Source organism: Protopterus annectens, chromosome 2.part1 (assembly GCF_019279795.1).
Source record: "Protopterus annectens isolate FY-2018-M chromosome 2.part1, PAN1.0, whole genome shotgun sequence".
In the NCBI taxonomy this organism is placed as follows: domain Eukaryota; kingdom Metazoa; phylum Chordata; order Ceratodontiformes; family Protopteridae; genus Protopterus; species Protopterus annectens.
This window is the reverse complement of record NC_056729.1, coordinates 287702188-287721388: the sequence shown is the minus strand read 5'-3', so window position 1 is coordinate 287721388 and position 19201 is coordinate 287702188. Positions and strand designations below refer to the sequence as shown.

The following is a 19201-nucleotide window of genomic DNA, read 5'->3' as shown; positions in this document are numbered from 1 at the left end:
GGAAAGCAGTCTCTCAGAACAGGGAGACAATAGTTTCAACAGAGATCTAAGCAACAATTAAACTCTAAAACCAAAAAAATATATACTCCGCTCTGTATAGTTGGCTTTAGAGGATTTGATGAGGGATCCCAACTTTTTGTTGAGGTTAATAAGAGAGTTTTTCCGTTCATGGGACTTCACCTTTTTCTGCAGCAGTTTCTTCCCTCTGTTGTAGTGTTTATTAACAGCAGCGGACCACCAAATTGGCTTCCTTTTTTTTGGAAGAGAGCATCTTGGTTCTGTTGGGTATGGCTAGTTCCATGCATTTATGCACATGTTCGTACAGTGCATTGGTGTATGATTCGGCAGTCATGCAGCTATTTTCCATTGGCTTGGGTGCCGTGAAGTTAGCCACCTCTGTTTTTTAGGAGTCCAGAGTCAGCTTTGGAGAAGTTTTTCAAAGTGGTTACCTTTTTTTGACCTGTGATTAAGTAAACACTTCCTCTGATTCTGGGAATAGTGTATGTTTATGAACTTAAATTATGTTTTGCGCGAAATGAACTTTTTTAAATAAAAAAAGTGTTCACACACATCCTTGTGCATGTGAACACTGTTTTATGTAAAAATAAAAGCCTGGTTCAATCTTGGTTTTGTTTTTATAAATTTAACTTGTAAAAGGACTTCTGCATGGAAGTATATATTTTTCATATCCTATATATGATATAAATACTAATAAGCCGACAGATGGCATGTACGTCACTTTGAGGGCCAGGTCTTTTGTAATAGGTTAGCAAGATTAAATGCCTGCGGAAAAATTATTTAATTTCCAACTTGTTAAACTAACAGTTTGGCAAAAAACATACTTGTTTGCGAAATGGTTATTTTAGCAGGTTGGAAATTTTAAAAAGTGATCCTTGTCATATATTCCCAAATCAGTCCTCTTCACCTCTTAATTTTTGCAACCCTCTGGAACTCTTGTAGTATCCAGAATGAGTTTAGTGACCATGCTAAAGGTGCCCATATCGGTAATGTTACCATTTGTTAGTGTCATTTCATTAAAGCTGCCAGTGAGCTATGATCTTCTTCTTCTTTCAGCTGCTCCCGTCAGGGGTCGCCACAGCAGATCAACTGTTTACATTTCTTCCTGTCCTCTGCATCTTGCTCCGTCACACCAACCACCTGCATGTCCTCTCTCACCACATCCATAAACCTTATCTTAGGCCTTCCTCTTTTCCTGTTACCTGGCAGCTTCATCCTTGGCATCTTTTTCCCAATATACTCTGCATCCCTCCTCAGTACATGTCCAAACCAACACAATCTTGCCTCTCTGGCTTTGTCTCCAAACCTTCCAACCTGGGCTGACCATCTAATATACTTATTCCTAATCCTGTCCATCCTCGTCACACCCAGTGCAAATCTTAACATTTTCAACTCTGCCATGTCAAGCACTGACTCCTGCCTTTTTGTCAATGCCACTGTCTCCAACCCATATAACATAGCTGGTCTCACTACCCTCTTGTAGACCTTCCCTTTCACTCTTACTGGTACTAGTCTGTCACAAATCACTCCTGACACTCCTCTCCACCCAGTCTGTACTCTCTCTTCTTCTTCACCTCTCTTCCACACTCACCATTACTCTGAACTGTTGATCCCAAGTATTTAAACTCATCCACCTTCGCCACCTCTACTCCCTGCATCCTCAACATTCCTCTATCCTCCCTCTCATTCACACACATATATTCGGTCTTAGTCCTGCTGACCTTCATTCCTCTTCTCTGTAGAGCATATCTCCACCTCTCCGGGGTCGTCTCCACCTGTTCCCTACTCTCACTACAGATCACAATGTCATCTGCAAACATCATAGTCCACGGGGACTCCTGTCTGATCTCATCTGTCAACCTGCCTTATGAGCCCATTTAATCAAACGGGCTTGGCTTGATTACTTTTTAAGCTTTTTAAGCTTAACGTTCAGTTTTGCAGCATAACAGTTACAGGTTGAAAAGACCTTTCCATGGTGGGTAAGGCAACTTTCTTCCTGTAAAGCAAGTCAGTTGTATGATAGCTTTAATGTTAATTCCTTTTGTAACTATTTAAGTAATCTGGATTTCAAACATTTTCCATTGTTCGTTTACTGATTTCTCCCTTAAAGTTTTTATTTTACTTCTTTTCGTCCTTTTTTGTTTGCTCTAGCCTTATTGTTATCACTTACTGTGATTTTTATTATTTTGTTTACTTTTTCTTTATATTTGTAACAGAAGCCCTGCCGATACCTTTCATGCCTCTCGCCATCTTTACTTCTCCATCTTAGCTTTTCTTGCAGTTTTCTGCTCACATTTTAAATCCATTGTTCTGTGTTGCCCGCTTTTTGTATTACTTCATATTCTTGTTTTCAGTGTTTGTAACCCCCCCCCCCCGAGTTAAACCACTTATGACTTCATTTTTTTACCTGTTCCTCCTGTTAACTTTACTTGTTCCATTATAAATTTTAAAACTTTCACAGCATCCACATTGTCTGTACCTTCCCAGCCATCTAGCGTAAGTTAATTTCCTCTTCAAATCAGCACATTGTGATCATATACCAGTTTATAATTTACCCTTTACTTCAGTTCTGTTGGCATTCTGACCTTTTTATAATGCTTGGCATCTGTTTACATGTACCTTTATTGCCAGAATACATGTATATTCTCTCTTGTTAAACTAAAGTTGTAGAAATTCACCTCTCGTCTTTTTTGCTTTTTGAGCCAGTCCTGAGCTTATTGTATTCAATTTATGATCGTCATAATACTTGGAATGCTGTGGTACCCTATTACCCATATGAATACATTCTTTTAGGTATACATGTGATTTCCTCCAGATCCTTCCTATTTGCAAATTCACAACCTTATCCCTCCTTTCTGATGATTATTTACTTTAGTAATTAACCAGAGACTGTGTTTTCCCCATTATAGGATGATGATGCTGAGGATGTGAATTTCGAGTGAGATATTTTTAAAGAAAGACTGTCGCACTAAAGAATATGAAGCAACTTCAAACCTACAAGAGGCCAGAAATAAGGACGCTGAGCCGTGGTTTTTCATGAATACTGTGTCCTTAAACATCAGATTTTGAAGACTGAAATCACTTGTGATTTTTGTTTTTGTATTACTGACCAAGATGATGTTCTGCCTTACAGCATTGTGGGGTTCCATCTTTATATCTGTCACGTATGCTGTTAGGATATTGTGTAACTGTACTTACACCTGCTGTCTTGTGTACAGATCTACACTGCCACCTTCTCTACTTTTGTCACTTTTTTTCTGTGTGGTAATTGTAGTATCTTTCTAGTACCTGATAATTTCAGACCTTTGATGTGATGAAGTTCCCCCTTTCCATGTGTTCTGTAGACCCCAAAAGTACCATGAAAGTCAAATGCACATTGCACCAAAATGTGCCAAGTCCTCCAACCATAAAGTTCCTGATCTCTGCCCCCAGTGTTATATAATGTCAGACTACCTATTTTAAGTGCATAACTGTCTAACCAGCAGCTTCTACTGCTGATTTTTCATTACTGCTCATCCAGACTGAACAGGTTCTTTCCTTTCCCATATTTAATCCCTTTATTACATAACCCTTATGCACAGTTTCATCACTGATCTTCAGATTTTTGTATATGTAAAATATTTCTTTCTCTACAAAGTCATAGAACTTTGCCATCGTTACCAGGTTATTCTGTGTAAGTTTGTTTGCAACCTTTTAACTTCTGTCATAATTGTAGCCCTTTACTTCAAAACACCTTTGTTTTGTTAAAGTACGTTCCAGTTCTAAACACAGGTCAAACCATTCCCATTTAATCTATTCTACAACTAGTTGTTAAGGAATAACACATTGAAGAAACTGGCAAAGTAATGCATTGGTCATATTTGTAAACAACTAGTATCATTGTAAAATTTGTCATAGGCCAGAGGACCTTAGCGGAGCTGCTGTGCTGATGTATTTTTTTTTTTTTCCTTTTAACAGCAAAGGCTTCCTCTTTTGACATGAACTCAGGTTTCTTTATTATTTAAAGAAGTTTCTACTTCCTTCCTGTCCATTGAGGTGTTCTATCCATACTCGTAATTGCTGCTTTTTGTGTGAGCCTCCACATAGAATGTGAGTATATTTTTTCAATGACTCCATTGTTTTTTTTTTTTATTGTAGTGGCCTTCGCTTTTGCAGTTTTTTGGTTGTGCAAGAAAAGTGTGTTACATTCCTGCAGTGAAAAAGTTCTGCTATTAAATTGTGCTGTTTTTGTAAAAGATTTTGCACTTCAAACCTGCTTTTTGGCTGTTATTGTGTTATATATTACGAGTGTTTGTTGAATTGCATCCAGTCCCAGTCAGAAATGCATATTTACTGCCAAGAACTGAACTGCACTTTACGAGTATCTAAAAGTTTTTTCATGCTTTATCACTAATCTGTGTATTAACTAGTATTATACCATGACCCCCCCAAAACGTGCACGCTGATTGGCCAGCGTGCACATAGTAAATCGAGTTATACTAATGGAAAAAGGTCCGGTCGCCCGGACTTTTTTCCATTAGTATAACACTACTTTTAAAACACTGTCTCGCTATGTTAAATGAGTTTAACATAGCGAGACAGCTTTAAAATAAGCAACGGAGATCTCCGTTGCATATTTTAGCTGTCTCATGCTAAACCCATTTAACATAGCGAGACAGGTTTTAAAAAAAAAAGCAACGGAGAAAGCAAGATCTCCGTTGCTTATTTTAAAACTGTCTCGTTATGTTAAACCCATTTAACATAGCGAAAACAGTAAAAAAAAGCAATGGAGATCTTGCTTTCTCCGTTGCTTTTGCCCACAGCTCTGATGTACTGCGCAGGCGCGCAGTACATCAGAACTGCCGCGGATGCCAGACATCTGCGGAAGGGCAGTAAATAGGCATTATACTATTGCCATTATTTAAGAAAAGTAATAGTTTCTTTTCTTAAATAATGTCATGGTATAATAGCAATAACCTACGCCTGGGTGTGGGTAATGCTGTATTTACCCACGGTTGGCTTTGTTTGGTCCCTCGGGCTTCACCCTCGGGACCAAACCACACCAACCGTGGGTAAATCCAGCATTACCCACACCCAGGCGTGGGTTATTGCTATATTACCTTATTCTTTGTTTGAAATTCAGTGCCCTGGACTCTGGAAACAGCCATTTGCTTTGATTTCCTCCATTTTTCTGGTTGGCTTCTAGAAGTAGTCACTTATTTCTGCATTCTAGGTGACCCGTACAGTAGTTTTATGTTTGGAAGTCTTTAGTCTGCTCCCTATAGAGAGGGGCCTGGTCACTTCTGAGCTGGGCATACTATTTGAAACCTCTAAGTGCTTGTTTGCTATTGGCCATAGAACTATTTTTCTTTTGAGTTTTGCCTGTTTGAGGTCATCATGTTTGCTCGATGCTGCTCATTGTGCACTGACAGTATGCAGTGTTCTGTGTGGATACAGACAAATAGATTTGAGGTTTTTCCTGAATAGATACCTTTCTAATTTCTTAAATACTTTTGCTTGCTGAGAAGCAGCTGCTTTTTGAGCTTGCCCTAGTTATTTTTAGGCTATCTTCTTTAAGAATTTGCACTTCTACAGCAACCAAGCTAGTCGGTACAAAGTAGGTTCATAGCTGTCTCCCTGTAGGATAATCAGCTTGGATCCAAAGCCATGGACATGCAGTTTCCCTGCTATCTCCACAACTTGTCCAGTGAACATGGGCACCCTGAGGCAGTGCAACAGTTGCTTCATGTACACGGATGTCCACATGATCGCCAATTGTATAAATAACGCATGCACCTACAAGCTCCTACAATACAAAGTAGGTTGTCACTAGCACATGTACAGCATTCAGCTGACATAGTACAGACCAACCACATAGATTTATGCTGAGGCTCTTAAATGTAATCTCCCCAAACCAGAAAGACCTCCCAGACACTGCACACACACAAAAGCCTTCAGCAACCTCGAGCCCTCCACAAATGCAACACCCAAAACACATCCTGCCACAACCCATGATATCTCAGCCTGCAGTCCCATAAGGCACCACTATGAACCTGTGGAAGCAGAATTAATATGTAGCAAACTAGATACAAAGCAAGGGCCTTGGTTCACTTTTTCGGTAGAATAGTTACGGATAAAAACTGAGTCAGATATCTATTCATCATTATGATGGTATGTATTAACTTGTAAATCTGTTATGTTTTACATGTATTTAATGGTTGTAATCCTCACTGTTTTGTTGAAAATAACTGTTTTATGGTGAAAACAGCCAAAGTCGGAGCTTAATTCAAGGGCTGCTGAGATGAATCAGAAAATGATCTGGCCTTGTTTAGAAACAAGTGAATAGGTACCTTTGCTCAGTTTCCCTTTTGTTCTTGACTTGTTTGATATGCAGTTTTAAGGTGTAGTTTCCCTCCTCTGCAAGGCCAACAGCCCTGTAGCAAAAAGAGCTTGAAAACAAAGTGTTCTTGTTTAGTCTGCCACAGACAGGAAAGGAGGACAAAAATGATCCTAATTATTTCATAGTGGTAACCAAGCTAGCACTATGTTTAACCACTGGTATTTCATATCACATATTCAACATAAATAGTGTCATGGAATATTTCTGAAAATAAACTTGTATCCAGCATAGGTTTGTAGGTTAGTACTAGGCTAGCTGTCTGTATGAACAATTTTAATCATAGCCAGTTTCCCTTTTTGTGCTCGAATTAACTTATCCTGTTTGGATGGAGATTGGCCTTGCTCATCCTGTTGTCAATAATTCCATATTACCCCTAAGCAGAATAACCATTGATAATTTGAAGGGGTACCCATGCATGGAATAAACCATTTAGGAGTTGCAGCTGTCGATTAGTAGTACAGACGGCAGTCCTGGTATAAATTTTCTGTTTCCTGTCTGTAGATCCAAGTTGCACTTTAATAGGATCAGGGATGAATTTTGTTTTATGTGGATGGGGATTCTGTTCTCAATCAGCAGTATCCTCTTGGCGATGTATCTGTCTCTTCAAACCATTTTCTGAATGTTGTGGAAGAGGTTTAAATCCCTAAACAGAGTATTTCGGATGTGCAGTAAATCCATGAGTGTTGGGTCAGAGGATGCGTTTGTCTACCAGACATAGGTCATCTCTTAGCATAAAGTAGTGATAGGGCTTTGAGTCCATTATGTAGGACATGCTGTTTAAACCTTGTTTCCTTTTAGTAAGGTACCTCTGTGGGCATTCCAGTTGTTGCACACGTCTGGATAGATGCATGTCAAAGGGTGCATTATATTCAATGACTGGACTAATAAGGGCTAAGTAAAGGGGAAGAATGACATCCCTAGATCTACACACAATCCCTTTGTTTATAAGCTGTGCAATGTGAAAGAACTTTCTTGCAACAATAAATACACATTGGTTAAAACTTTGATCACTGTCCACATAAGTTCCCAAATCTGAAACAACTCGTTCAACTCTTAGGGACATATTGTAAATTTATTTTTCATTTGTTGACCGGGATAGTCCGACTGGATACATGTCCATTTTCAGCGGAGGTCCGGGGAGAAAAGCTCCAAGGAAAACGATTAAGATTACAGATACAGTGTATACTGTGGTTACATGCTTAACAAGTTGTACAAATGCCAAAGTTTCGAGATAATACCAGGGGCAGGTCCGGTTTAGGAAATACAACTAAGCTCTATTACAGTTTTTAACTCCTACTAGAGTAGAGTTATTCAGGTTTGGTACATTGACATAGCCAGTTTAGTGTCAAGTATTGTTTGAGTCTTACCTTAAATTGACTCAGGGTGGTGAGTAAAGTAATATCAGCTGGGAGTAAGTTCCAGGATCTACCTGCAGAATTGGCAAAGACAGAGTCGCCGGCTGAGTTTTTGGTTTTGATAGATTGAACTATAGCAGTCTGTTAGAAGATCGAAGAGGCCCGGGATTGTTATAGGAGGTGGTAATGTTTTTAAGTGCAGGAGTATTGTTTGGATTGTAAAGGATTTTATAAGCCATAATCAGTTGGTTATACTAGATCAAGCTGGGCAGTTCTAGCCACCCAAGCTAGTTTAGATTGATGCAGTGGTGTGCCTATAAGGTAGACCAGTAGAAAATCTGGCAATGTGGTTGTAGCAGATGGAAAGTTTATTAAGAACAGACTTGTTTAGATTAGAGAGTAAAGGGGATGCGTACAGGAGAGTTGAAAGTAGGTGAGAGCGAGCTATGGCAATACTAGCAGGTTGGGTTAAGAAGGCTTTTATTAAAGTGATCCTAATTTTTTATTGATGGTTTGATTAACATGCAGGTCTAATTTAAGATTGTTATTTATGGTAACAACTAGTAGTTTTGTAGAGGTGTCTGGGGAGATTATAGTGCCGTTATTGGTCTTCACGGTAAAGGTAAGTGCCGTGGACTTGAAAGTTGGTGAGAAAAGTAACTGTTTTGTTTTGTTGGGATTTAAGATCAGACGACGACCAGAAAGCCAATTTTCTATTATGTTGAATATGTTCTGTGTAGCTAACCATAGTTCTGTCTGGGATGTGGCTGAGCAGATCAGGGTGGAGTCATCAGCGTATTGGATACAGCTGACTTTTGGGATAACAGTGTAGAGGTCATTGATCAAAATAGAGAACAGAAGGGGCCCTAGTATACAATCCTGAGGTACACCAAGGGAGTTGGGCAGAAGTTAGTTTATTTTTCCAAAGGACGGCCTGCTGTGCGCTACTTTAGATAGGATTGGAACCATTGAAGGGCTTTAGTATATAGACAGAGTGTTTTCAGGGTGTGGATTAGAAGTTTGTGATCAGCCATATCAAACGCCGTGGAGAGGTCCAAGAGGGCAGATGATATTTTTTATTTTGGTTGCGGTTATGGTTTATGGTGTTGGAGAAGGCTAGTAGGGCTGAAGTAGTGCTGTGGCGAGGTCGGAAGCCGTGCTGGGAGTCTGCCATAATGTTATTCTGGATTAGGTGGTGCAGCAGTTGTCTATGAATACATTTTTCCATAATCTTTGCAAGTGGAGAAATGTGGTAGTTTCCTGGGATAGATGAAATCCCAAATGATGCAATAGTGCCTTTTTTGCATTTAGTTTGTCTATGATTTTGGCACTAGTTATTTACTTAGGGCAAACCTTCCTGCTTGGTGGTCAAGTCATTTGGGGATTCATTAGCTGCCCCTAGTTTGCATAGTCTGCAAACCTAGTCAGCCACAGACCTGGTATTGGTTTTTACTTCAGAAAAGAAGATGCCAAAACAGAAGCGGTCTCAGCACAGAACCCACAGGGCTCCACTGGTGAATGGTCTCCTTGTAACTTCTTATTTTGATCTCCTGTGTCCTGTTTGTCAGCCAGTTGGCAATCCAGTGAGTGTCATAGGTGTGTACTAGGCTAATGGCCACCGGAGCCTTTACAAGCCTAGCCCATAGAAGTGCCCTGGCATCTTGGCACCCAGCGTTAGTTGCCAGTGCCTCTATCAAGTAGAGCCACTGCAGTGATCCTGGGGTTGAACTTTCTATTTCCTGTCCACTCATCAAGATTTCTCTTGAAGAGGGACAATGAGGTGCTCTGCTTGACATGTATGGAAAGTCTATTCCAGAGCATGGGCAGTCTGTGGGTTATGAACCTGTCCCTCCAGCATGTTCTGTTGATTGTGGTAATGAGGTTGAGGTCTGTGGAGCGTGTGGTGCAGAGGGATTGGGATTTCTTTAGATGTAGCATTTCTAACGGAGCTGGGTCAGACATGGCTTTGTAAGTCCAGCAGAGATCGTCTCTTGGTAGATGATTTGAGACTGAGAATAGCTGGAGTTTTTTGAGTCTGTTATAGGACATGTGTTCAAGGCCTAGGATCCTCTTCGTGAGGTACTTTTGTGGCCTTTCCAGCTGTTGCATGTGTCTAGTGAGGTACATGCCAAATGGGACATTATACTCAATGATTGGCCTAATAAGGGAAGAGTAGAGAGAGATGATGACTTCTTCCTTCCTGAATGCAAAATCCTCGGTGATGAGATGTGCCACATAGAAGGACTTTCTGACTACAGTGACAATGCGGTGGTTGAAGGAGAGGTTGCTTGTCAACCTGTGTCCCCAGATCTCTTGTAATGCCTTCAGTGGGCTCCCATCAATGTGGTAATTAGTGGGAACTGAGTTTTCCCAAAGGGGATGACAACACATTTTTTGGCATTAAGCTTAAGGCCATGGTTTCGACACCAGTCATTGGTCTCAGTGAGGCCTTTCTGTAAGATGTCTACATCACTTGGGGAGTTAATAATGGCTCCCAGCTGCAGTCGTCTGCAAACTTGGTCAGGCAGAGTCCCTCCGTGTTGGCCTACACTTCTGAGAAGTAGATGCCAAACAGGAGAGAACCCAGGAATGATCTCTGTGAGACTCCACTCATGACTGGTCGGCACTCTGACTTGGAGTCTGCTACTTTCACACTGTGTATTCCATTTGTGAGCAAACTTTCAACCCACCTAGTGATATAGGGATTGATGCCTAGTTTAGTGAGTTTATAAATAACTCCTGAGTGGCTGTATGAACTGCCTTGCCCACATCCACAGCTCTGGTGACTGATTCAAAGAAGTTAACCAGGTTGAGCAGGCATGATCTACCTTTTACAGAACCAAATTCCATGGGATCTAGAGTTTGGAGATTCCCTATATCCTTGTTAATTAGGTCCATGATGTTGCGCTCCATAGCCTTATATATCAGACTCGTCAGGCTAATGGGGTGATAATTCCCAGGTTCTGTAGTTGCTCCCCCTTCATGGAGCGAGATGACTGTAGCAGTGCGCCATTCGGTAGGGGCAAAGCCTGAGGTGAGGCTGCGATTGAACAGGGTACACAGATGTGGTGCCATTTCACTTTGTAGTTCATGTAGAACACATCCAGGGATATTGTCTGGTCCCATGGAAGCTGTATTCTTGGCCTTGGGCAGTGCAGCTTTAACCTGTGTTGCAGTAATGCTGGGTGCCTGGTGTTCCTCTGGTATTGTGATTGGTCCTTTAGGGGAGGAGAAAGGGGGTAAAGTTGGCACTGAATCTGTCAGACAGTATGTTGGCAATACCTGTTGACTCAGTATAGGAGGTACCATTGTGCAGTAACTCGGCGCAAACCTAGGTATTGCTGTGGAGATTATTAATATAACTATAGTAGGCTTTGTGGTTGCTTTTAGTGTCTGCCGCTGTTCTCCCTTCATAGCTAGCTTTAGAGGTTTTGATGAGGGATAACAACTTTTTGTTGAGGCTAATAAGGGAGTTTTTCCAGTCTTGAGACTTCACCTTCTTCTGCAGCAGCTTCCTCCTTCTGTTGTAGAGTTTATTATTGGCAGGGGACCAGATTGGCTTTTTTTTTTTTGTTTGTTTTTTGAGGAGAGCATCTTGGTTCTGTTGGGTATGGCTAGTTCCATGCATTTATGTACATGTTATGTACATGTTCATTGGTGTATAATTCGGCAGTCATGCAGCTATTTTCCATTGGCATGGGTGCCATGAAGTTAGCCACCTCTGTTTTTAGGAGTCCAAAGTCAGCTTTGGAGAGGTTTTTCATGGTGGTTACTTTTGCAGGGGGTGTGGGTGAGATGTGGATTTCCATGGTGAGTAGTTTGTGGTCCAGGGAGGAATTGACTATTGTGTAGAGCAACGGTTGCCCATGTTAGTAATAACCAAGTCAAGGATGTTGCTTCCTGTAGTGGGGGTAAGAATGAACTGGTCCAGGGCATTGGAATTGATTAATTCAGCAAGCGTTGGGCCAGTGTATTGGTGCATGAGTAGATGTTATGTGATCCTATCTCGCCTACATTCAATACTGATGGGCTCTGAGCCGATCCCTCGGCTCTGACTCGGCACGCTATGCTATAGAGCGAGGCCTCTTATTGGCTGAGCTATCTCTTATCCCAGGATGCACCACCACTAATCCCCCAGATCTCGTTTGCCGCTTACTAAGCTAGGACGTGGTCTCAACTTGGCTGGGCTAAGTACTTCTTTATTTAGGCTTTTCCTGTCAGGAATTTTCTTATTTTGAACCCAAAAGCTGTTTTAACAGCTATTGTTGTGATACGAGTGTGTTTTGCGTAGTTTTATTGAGGAATTTGTGTTTTTTTCGTCAGGGAAGGTTTCCCGTTTTAGTTAGAGGGACCTTCCCCTTTTGCTATTTGCTATTCTAGCATTTGTTTGTGGGTCAAGTACCCGTTTAAGTTAGAGGGTCTTGACTCTCTCTTTCTGTGTTTTTTTTGTTTAACTGTATTTATAAAAAAAAAAAAAAAAACTTGGTATTTCTTTCATATTTAAACTGCTAGTTTTTGGTGCAGACATGTCAAAAGAACATAGACCCTCCGGGTTTAAAAAGTGCGCAAAGTGTGGTTATAAGATGTCCATAACGGACGACCACTCCTCGTGCGTTTATTGCTTAGGCGCCAAGCACCTACAAGAGTCATGTAGTGTGTGTCACGCCTTTTCATCAGGAGTCCTCCAGGAGAGGAAGAACAAATTAATCCTAAAAGGTTTGATAAAGCCTTCCTTCGAGGAGGCTTTATCTTCATCTTCCTCTCCTTCAAAAAAGAAAAAAGCGTCGGCTCCGACCAGTCTGTCGGAACCGACTGCCAAAAAACCTAGGCAGGCTTCTCCATCGGCTCCATGGACTTCGGAGCCGAGGGTGGAACGGTCTGCCTCGATGCCTCCAGTTTCGACCCCTCTGGTTTCGGAGCCGAGGACTGGGGCATCGAGAGGCGGGTCACCTTCATCGGCTCCACTGATATTGGAGCCGATGAAGGTTGCCGGCTCACACTCTTCCCTTTCGGCGCCGAAGTCCTCATCGGCACCAAGGGAAATTGCCCTGAGATCTCCCTCGGAACTGATAATTATTGAATCCATTCGGAGCCGGTCCCCTAGTCCTGTGGAGCCGATGGAGAAATCGATTCGGACCCGATCGGTATCGTCCAGATCCTCCAAGATGTCTGATTCGGACATCGACAGGGTGCTCCTAAGACTCTTCCAGTCTCCGGTGTTCCAAAAGCTAGTTTCGGCTCCAGCCCATTCGGCTTCGGAGCCGATGGTCCACCTTCCTATTATGGTTCCTCCTCCAACAGCCTCGGCACCGTTGGAGCCGGTGCTGGTGGAACCGGTGGAGGTTTTAGGGTCGGGCCCGACCCTTACTCCAACTCCGGCTCTTGAGTCGGAGTTCGGTACGCGGACTTCTTCCGTCGGCCCCGGGGGGGATGCTTCAGGATTGATGTTTTCGGTCCCAAGTCTTCCTCTCGGTGCGTCGGCGGCGGGAGTGCCGTCTACCATCGTGACCACGGAGGTGGGACCCTCCCGGGATTCTGGTGGTCCCGCCTTCAGGGCTATGAGGAGTGCGTTAGCCAAATCATCTTTGGCTACCTCCACGGTCTCCCCAGCTCCTTCCCTGCATACCGAGACTGGGTCTTTGGCAGTCCCCCTGTCCTTAGACAGCGGAGCCACGGGGCCTGAGGTTACCCCCACTGGGGTTTCCCCCCCTCCTGGAGGTCCTTCTGAAGCTTCTTCGGAAGAACCCCCCAGGAAAAGATCGTGCAAGAGGAAGCACGTTGACTCCCCTGATGAGTCTCTTACATCAGACACTGATCTCGATGATGCAGAGGTGTCCCCTAAGTCGTCCTCGGATGATGTCTCCTTTGCAGACATCCTGGAAGCCCTTAAACAACGAGGCGGCTGGCAGTCCAAACCCCCTTCTGCTGATGAGTCGGTGTTCCTTAAGGCCTTCGGGGCTCAGCCCTCCGCCTCCTGGGTGTCTCCGCCCTTCGACGAGCTCTTGGATTTGATCTGTCGAAGGGCATGGGAACACCCAGACTCTGTGGAACCGGTGCCTGCTCGTCCTAATAAATTCCTCTCGGCACCCCCTGAAAAAGAGTTTCTAACTAAAGGTGTGGCTGTAGATGCTTTGGTGGTGGCATCTGCTACCCAGCAAGATGTAGCGGAGGCTTCGACGTCCATCCATCCTCCTAATAAGGAGTCTAGGAGCATGGATCGGTACGGAAAGCGCACCCTAAGTTCAGCGGCCTTTACATTAAGGTCCTTGAACTACCTTACGCACTTTACCAGATTTCAGAGGGATCTGATTAAAGAGCTTTCCGATACCCTCTTGGGTAACCTGCCTGAGGAGCTGGCCCAGACGGTTGGCTCTCAGCTGGCTACATTATCGTCCATTTCAAACTCGTCCATGAGGCTCATTTCTTATGCAGCCGAAGGGGTGAGTAGAGCGGCGGGTACAGGCATTGCTCTACGGAGACAAGCCTGGCTACGCCTGTGTCATTTCGCGGAGGCCTTTAAGTCTTCCTTTGCCGACGCCCCCTTTGATGGGTCTTCCCTGTTTGGACCCAAGGTAAAGGACACACTGACCCGCTGCGAACAGGAGGGTAAGACTCTGACTGCCGTAGGGGCACGATTTTCCACTCCCTTTCGGCCTTATCCCAAGGCTAAAAGAGGAGGGAAAATGTGGTTCCGTAGATCTCAGAAGCCTTACCCCTCTCAGCAGGATGATTCCCTTCCAGAGGCAGGGAGGGAAATTCTTCCGGAAGACGCCGTCCCAGAGGCGGCAGAGGCCCTCGCAACACTGGAGACCGCGAGTCCTTTCGTGGCTCTTCAGCCTTTCACAGTCCCTGAGGGATTGCCCGACTGTGCAGCTCCGGAGCCAGTCGGGGGTCGTTTTTCGAGGCACCTAGAAGCCTGGGAAGGTATCACTTAGGACTGATGGGTGCTTCGAATTATCGCCGGAGGTTACTCCATCCCTTTCTTTCACTCTCCACCTCAGTCCAAAAAAATCCCGGACCCGCCACCCAGTCAACGGGGAAACTGCAGCCTCAGAAGTTTCAAAGCTGCTGCAAAAAGGAGTCATCCAACCGGTTCCCGCAGACCAGATCGGATTAGGGACTTACTCAAGATTCTTTTTGGTGCCAAAAAAGACCGGGGACTTGAGACCCATTTTAGATCTCAGCATTCTAAACCGTTCAGTCAAAAAGTCCAAGTTCCGAATGGTCACCCTACAAGCCATTCTCCCATTGCTGGAGAAAGGTGTTTGGATGTGCTCCATAGATCTCAAGGACGCTTATTACCATATCATGGTACATCAAGCGTCCAGGAGACATCTGCGCTTCAGCCTAGGAGGCAGTCATTTTCAGTTCCGCGCGCTGCCCTTTGGTCTCACCACAGCCCCCAGGGTGTTCACCAAATGTTTGGCGGTCGTGACTGCTCACCTGAGAAGTCTAGGATTCCAGGTGTTTCCGTATCTAGACGACTGGCTCCTAACTGCCACCTCCGAGCATCTACTATTGCGGAGCCTACAAGCCACTATTTCACTGGGCAATTCCCTTGGAATCACCTTCAATTGGCCAAAGTCTGTATTGCTGCCTTCTCAACGCATAAGATTCATAGGAGTAGAGATAGACTCAAACCAAATGCGGGTCTATCTACCTACAGACAGAATACAAACCATTCAGGCTCAAGCTCGAGCCTTACTTCCCAGATCCAAAGCCCCAGCCAGAATGGTCCTGCAGCTACTGGGTTCCATGTCCGCCACGGTTCTTCTAGTTCCCCTGGCAAGGTTGCACATGAGAATTCTCCAGTGGCTTCTTTCAGCTCAGTGGTCCTTTCAGGAACTCCCTCTCAGTCACCTCATATGGATCACGGAAACCTGCAAATGGGACCTTCGCTGGTGGCTAGTGCCCTCCAATCTGGATCAGGGACGACCCTTTGTTCCACCTCCTCCTGCGGCCACTTTGACCACGGACGCCTCCCAGATGGGGTGGGGGGGGGCATTCCCTGGGCAGGTCAGTCCAAGGCAAATGGCACTCAGAAGAGACCCTACTTCATATCAGCATCCTAGAAATGAGGGCGGTGCTTCTGTCCCTTCAAGCCCTTCACAATTACCTCCCTCAGGGCGTAATTGCCGTTCACTCAGACAACATGTCAGTTGTCTGGTACCTGAACAAACAGGGAGGGACCAGATCCTATCCTCTTTGCAGAGAGGCCATGAGAGTTTGGGAATGGGCAGTGTCGACCAAACGCTTTCTAGTGGCTACTCATATTCCAGGCAAGTCCAATGTGATAGCCGACAGACTGAGCAGAACCATCCTCTCTCCTCACGAATGGTCTCTGAACATTACAGTTGCAAATCAGATATTCAGCAAATAGGGAGTTCCGTGTTGCGACCTTTTCGCGACTCCACTAAATGCGAAGTGCAAAAAGTTCTTCTCCCTCACCCTGGCTCCGGGGAAGAGTCCCATGGACGCACTAGCCCGTCCTTGGCCCACCGGCTTGCTTTATGCCTTCCCCCCAGTTCCTCTCCTTCCCAGGGTGATCCAAAAGGCATCTCTCTTGGGGAGCAAAATGATCTTAGTTGCTCCTTACTGGCCTCGTCAAGTATGGTTCCCCTATCTTCGGAAGTATGCTCTGGAGGGTCCATGGTTCCTGGATCAGATCCCAGACCTTTTGATTCATCAGTCGGGACTATTCCACCAGTCCCTACACACCTTAAAATTGACGGCTTGGCTCCTCCTCTTCCGACTATAGTAAGGAGTCATACATTGGATCCAGAAGTTGTACACATCTTATCTTCGGCCCACAAGTCTACTACAAAGAAATTGTATTCTAGCAAATGGAAAAGATTTGCTATTTGGGCTCAACTCCGGGGCCTGGATCCCATCACTATTCCCATTTCAGAAGTACTGAAATTTCTAACTTCTCTTTTTAATCAAGGCTCTTCAGTCTCTACCATCAAGGTTCAATTGGCAGCTATTTCCAATTTTCACGAATCTATAAACCCACCTTTAATGAGCAACAGATTGTGTAAGACTTTCTTGAAAGGTGCTGCGCTTTTAAGACCTCCGATTTCTCATCCTGCTCCTCCATGGGATCTCAATGTGGTGTTACGCGCCTTAACTTCCTTCCCCTTCGAACCGGCAGCGACATGCGATTTAAAATTTCTATCGTGGAAGACTGCCTTTCTGGTGGCGATTACTTCTGCCAGGAGGGTTTCAGAGCTTCAAGCTTTGTCCGTAAAACCTCCGTACTTGATTTTTCACAAAGACAGAGTATCTCTCAGGCCAAATCCTTCCTTTGTCCTTAAAGTCTGTTCCAGTTTCTGCCTACAGCAATCATTAGAACTTCCAGTCTTCTTTCCGAAGTATTCTAACAAGGCGGAATTCATATTCCACACATTGGATGTCCACAGGCAGTTGCGTTTTTATTTAGATAGGACCAAACAAACAAGGAAAACAGATCAGTTGTTTGTATCCTTTGCAGATAATAAATTGGGCAAAGCCGTCACAAAGGTCACTATTGCCAAATGGATTAGGGACTGTATTACTCAAGCTTATTCTTATTCTAACAAAGAACTTACCACCTCTGTCAAAGCTCATTCTACAAGGGCTATGGCTACTTCGATAGCATTTCATTCTAAGCTTCCCATTAGTGACATTTGTGCTGCGGCTACATGGTCTTCCCCGCACACTTTCATTTCCCACTACAAATTGGATGTGGCATCTAGAGGACGAGCTTCATTTGGTTCCACAGTGCTCAGGAGTGTTTTCCAATGAGCCACCCAGGATTTAGGTGCTAGGGACACTGTCCCATCAGTATTGAATGTAGGCGAGATAGGATCACATAACATCTTTTAGTTATGTACTTACCATAACTTTAGATGTTTGGGATCCATCTCGCCTACATTCCTAATAACCCACCCTCCTTCCCCCTTCCTTGGAGATCAGAGGATATCAGAAGGTCCGAATCCTGTTGTTTCATCTTGAAACATCTAACAATGTTATATAAACAAGTTGTGCATGTGTGCATGAATGCGGACAAACAAGATCTGGGGGATTAGTGGTGATGCATCCTGGGATAAGAGATAGCTCAGCCAATAAGAGGCCTCGCTCTATAGCATAGCATGCCGAGTCGGAGCCGAGGGATCGGCTCCGAGCCCATCAGTATTGAATGTAGGCGAGATGGATCCCAAACATCTAAAGTTATGGTAAGTACATAACTAAAAGTTTTTCCAGTTGATGGAGGAGTAGTTGAAGTCCTCTAGTATGAGAGTGTTGGGCTGAACCCTAATAATTTCCAGGGTGCTTAGGAACATGGAGTGAGAGTCTTGGGACACAAGTTGGGGACCTGTAGCAGGCTATAACCTGAATCGCCGTTTTACCCAGTGTTAGTTGTACCTGAAGTATCTCAGATGGGTTATGCTGGGCTACTAGTCTGGAGGTGTGCTTATCCTTTATGAATATGCAGATACCGCCAGTTTTGGAACTTCGGTCCATGTTCTGGGGCCAAAAGGCATGGAATGAGTTGTAGCCTGGTAGAGCAGGGGTGCTTCCTGCTGCTTTAAACCAGGTCTCCGTTACAACACAAATTATTGATGTTCTCCATTTTGAGTAGTGCTTCGAGCAAGTGCATCTTGTGATTTAGACTTCTAGCGTTGAGCAGCAGGACCGTCAAATTGCATTTATTTGTAGCTGTTATGGTAGTAATTTGGTCTTTGGAACATCACCTAAAAAAGGCACTATAGGGGTGACAAGAGTCTTAGCCAGTGTCCAGAAACCCAGGGGTGACATGCAGGCCATCTCTAGCAAAGCATCGTGGTCTGTCAGTCATGTCATCCCAAGCAGACAGATACTGTATCCCCTTAGAATGACACCAGAAACCTAGCAGCCAGTTATTTTCTGCTTGTACTGCAGTTTCATTCTGGGTGATGGTAGGATGCTTCTCAGGGCTAGGGCCATACCTGCCTGGGCCACATAATCCGAGAGCTGATCCATGTCTCTCTTCATGTAGTCCACGGAGGTGCGTCTCTGGTCATTCACACCCTTGTGGACAGTGACAGAGTCGTACTTGTGGAGTGACCTGAGTGCATGTGTTAAGTGTCTGATTCTGGCTCCTGATAGAGAGCTGACTGTTACCTTCTCCTTATTCATTCTAGTGAGTGGGACATCAGTGTGCCTCACTATCGAGTCACCTATGGTTAGTGTATTGTGCAAGCTGTTTTGCCTTATGGGCTTAGGTTGAGGGGCACATTATGTCGGTGAGCTTTGTGTCTTATGATTTATGCTGTGTTGTGGTGGTCGAATGTATTTCTGCCTTGGAGGTCTCTGCTGTTTGGGTAGATTTCTATTGAGAGCCTCCGCAAAGCTCGGTGTGTGGTTTGTATTTTTATGTGGAAGCTGTGAATGGTGGGTTTTCTGGAGGGCTGTGTTGCATGTGGTGTGG

General features: G+C 44.2%; 1 protein-coding gene across 1 annotated transcript in view; it reads left to right on the top strand.

The window, feature by feature from the left end:
- Nucleotides 1–19201, top strand: part of GAR1 (GAR1 ribonucleoprotein) — a 183347-nt gene that overhangs the window by 80832 nt on the left and 83314 nt on the right. The window contains exon 2 of the mRNA XM_044063445.1: nt 3976–4107. The gene's annotated coding sequence lies outside the window, so the exon portion shown is untranslated. The remainder of the gene's footprint in view (nt 1–3975; nt 4108–19201) is intronic.